Source organism: Arachis stenosperma, chromosome 5, assembly GCF_014773155.1.
Source record: "Arachis stenosperma cultivar V10309 chromosome 5, arast.V10309.gnm1.PFL2, whole genome shotgun sequence".
NCBI classification, from domain to species: Eukaryota; Viridiplantae; Streptophyta; class Magnoliopsida; order Fabales; family Fabaceae; genus Arachis; species Arachis stenosperma.
In genome coordinates this window covers 72168189-72171404 of record NC_080381.1, presented here as the reverse complement: position 1 = coordinate 72171404, position 3216 = coordinate 72168189, and the positions used below count along the sequence as shown (strand labels likewise).

Here is a 3216-nt window from a genome sequence, read left to right as displayed (position 1 = left end):
GTGGGATTGGGTGGGAAAGAGATGGATGGATGTGAGTGGTGAAGAGGTGATGGGGAAGAAGAGAGAAGGTGAGTTGAGGTAGGTGGGGATCCTGTGGGGTCCACAGATCCTGAGGTGTCAAGGATTTTCATCCCTGCACCAATGAGGCGTGTAAAATGCCCTCTGCATGCAATCCTGGTGTTTAACACCAGATTGGTGCTTGTTTCTGGCGTTAAAGGCCAACTCTAAGCTTGTTCTATGCATTCAACGCCCATCTGCAGCATGTTTCTGGCGTTGAACGCCAGCTTTCCTCAGCGTGCAATCTTAGCGTTTAAACGCCAGATTGCTGCATGTTTTTGGCATTCAGCGCCAGATCCATGCTCTGTTCTGACATTGAACGCCAGCCAGATGCTCCTTACTGGCGTTTAAACGCCAGTAAGTCCTTCCTCCAGGGTTTGATTTTTCTTCTACTGTTTTCGATTCTGTTTTTAATTTTATTATTTTTTTCGTGACTCCACATGATCATGAACCTAATAAAACATAAAAGAACAATAAAAATCAAAATAAAATTAGCTAAATAAAAATTGGGTTGCCTCCCATTAAGCGCTTCTTTAATGTCAATAGCTTGACAGTGGGCACTCTTGGAGCCTTACAGGTGATCAGGTCAATGTTGTAGACTCCCAACACCAAACTTAGAGTTTAGATGTGGGGATTCAACACCAAACTTAGAGTTTGGCTGTGGCCTCTCAACACCAAACTTAGAGTTTGATTGTGGGGGCTTTGTTTGACTCTGTACTGAGAGAAGCTTTTCATGCTTCCTCTCCATTGTAAAAGAAGAAGATCCTTGAGCCTTAAACACAAGGTAGTCCCCATTCAATTGAAAGACTAATTCTCTTCTATTAACATCTATCACAGCTCTTGCTGTGGCTAGGAAAGGTCTTCCAAGGATGATGCATTCATCCTCCTCCTTCCTAGTGTCTAAGATTATGAAATCAGCAAGAATGTAAAGGCCTTTAACCTTTACTAACACATTCTCTACTAATCCATAAGCTTGTCTTACTAACTTGTCTGCCAATTGTAATGAGAATAAGGTAGGTTGTACCTCAATGATCCCCAGTTTCTCCATTACAGAGAGTGGCATAAGATTTATGCCTGACCCTAGGTCACACAGAGCTTTCTCAAAGGTCATGGTGCCTATGGTATAGGGTATTACGAATTTGCCAGGATCTTGTCTCTTTTGAGGTAAAGTTTGCTGAACCCAGGTATCTAGTTCACTAATAAGCAAGGGAGGTTCACCTTCCCAAGTCTCATTACCAAATAACTTGGCATTCAGCTTCATGATAGCTCCTAGATATTGAGCAACTTGCTCTCCAGTTACATCTTCATCCTCTTCAGAGGAAGAATAGTCTTCAGAGCTCATGAATGGCAGAAGGAGGTTTAATGGAATCTCTATGGTCTCTATATGAGCCTAAGATTCCTTTGGGTCCTCAATAGGGAACTCCTTCTTGATTGGGAGACGTCCCATAAGGTCTTCCTCATTGGGACTCACGTCCTCCCCTTTCACCTTGCATACGTCCATATTGACTATATCAATGGCCTTGCACTCTCTCTTTGGATTCTCTTCTGTATTGCTTGGGAGAGTACTAAGAGGAGTTTCAGTGATTTTCTTACTCAGCTGGCCCACTTGTGCCTCCAAATTTCTAATGGAGGACCTTGTTTCACTCATGAAACTTAAAGTGGCCTTAGACAGATCAGAGACTAAGTTTGCTAAGTTAGAGGTGCTCTGTTCAGAATTCTCTGTCTGTTACTGAGAAGATGATGGATAAGGCTTGATATTGCTGAGCCTATTTCTTCCACCATTATTAAAGCCTTGTTGAGGCTTTTGTTGATCCTTCCATGAGAAATTTGGATGATTTCTCCATGATGAATTATAAGTGTTTCCATAAGGTTCACCCATATAATTTACCTCTGCTATTGCAGGGTTCTCAGGATCATAAGCTTCTTCTTCAGAAGATGCCTCTTTAGTACTGTTGGATGCATTTTGCCATCCATTCAGACTTTGAGAAAACATGTTGACTTGCTGAGTCAACATTTTATTCTAAGTCAAAATGGCATTCAGAGCATCAATTTCAAGAATTCCCTTCCTTTAAAGCGTCCCATTATTCATGGAATTCCTCTCAGAGGTGTACATGAACTGGTTATTTGCAACCATGTCAATAAGTTCTTGAGCTTCTGCAGGCATTTTCTTTAGGTGAATGGATCCACCTGCAGAATGGTCCAGTGACATCTTAGAGAACTCAGACAGACCATAATAGAATATATCCAGAATGGTCCATTCTGAAAGCATATCAGAAGGACACCTTTTGGTCATCTGCTTGTATCTTTTCCAAGCTTCATAGAGGGATTCACCATCTTTTTGTTTGAATGTCTGAACATCCACTCTAAGCTTGCTCAGCTTTTGAGAAGGAAAAAATTTAGTCAAGAAGGCCGTGACCAGCTTATCCCAGGAGTCTAGGCTATCTTTAGGTTGAGAGTCCAACCATGTTCTAGCTCTGTCTCTTACAGAAAAAGGGAAAAGCATGAGCCTGTAGACTTCAGGATCTACTCCATTCATCTTTACAGTCTCACAGATCTGCAAGAACTCAGTTAAAAATTGATAGGGATCTTCTGATGGAAGTCCTTGAAACTTGCAATTTTGTTGCATTAGAGTAACTAGTTGAGGTTTTAGCTCAAAATTGTTTGCCCCAATGGTAGGGATTGAGATGCTTCTTCCATCAAACTTGGAAGTAGGTGTAGTATAATCACCAAGCATCCTCCTTGCATTATTGTTGTTAGGTTCGGCTGCCATCTCCTTTTCTTGTTCGAAAATTTCAGCAAGGTTGTCTCTGGATTGTTGTAATTTAGCTTCTCTTAGTTTTCTCTTCAGAGTCCTTTCAGGTTCTGGATCAGCTTCAATAAAAATGTCTTTTTCCTTGTTCCTGCTCATACGAAAGAGAAGAGAACAAGAAAAGAAGAGAAGAGGAATCCTTTATGTCACAGTAAAGAGGTTCCTTATTGTTAGTAGAAGAAGAAAGGGAATAAAGAAAGGAGAATCCAAACAGAAGGGTGAGGATAGGGGTAGTGACTTGAGATGAAGAGAGGTGAAGAGAAGTGTTAGTAAATGAATAAATAAATAGGAAAAGATGAGAGAGGGAGAAATTTTCGAAATTAATTTTGAAAAGCAGTTAATGATTTTCG

At 40.9% G+C, this 3216-nt stretch overlaps 1 non-coding gene across 1 annotated transcript; it reads left to right on the top strand.

Moving 5' to 3' along the window:
- Positions 1 to 2320: 2320 nt before the first annotated feature.
- LOC130983732 (small nucleolar RNA R71) lies at positions 2321 to 2428 on the top strand. The gene has a single exon (XR_009087710.1). It is a non-coding gene; the product is annotated as a small nucleolar RNA R71 (small nucleolar RNA).
- The last annotated feature ends 788 nt before the right edge of the window (positions 2429 to 3216 follow it).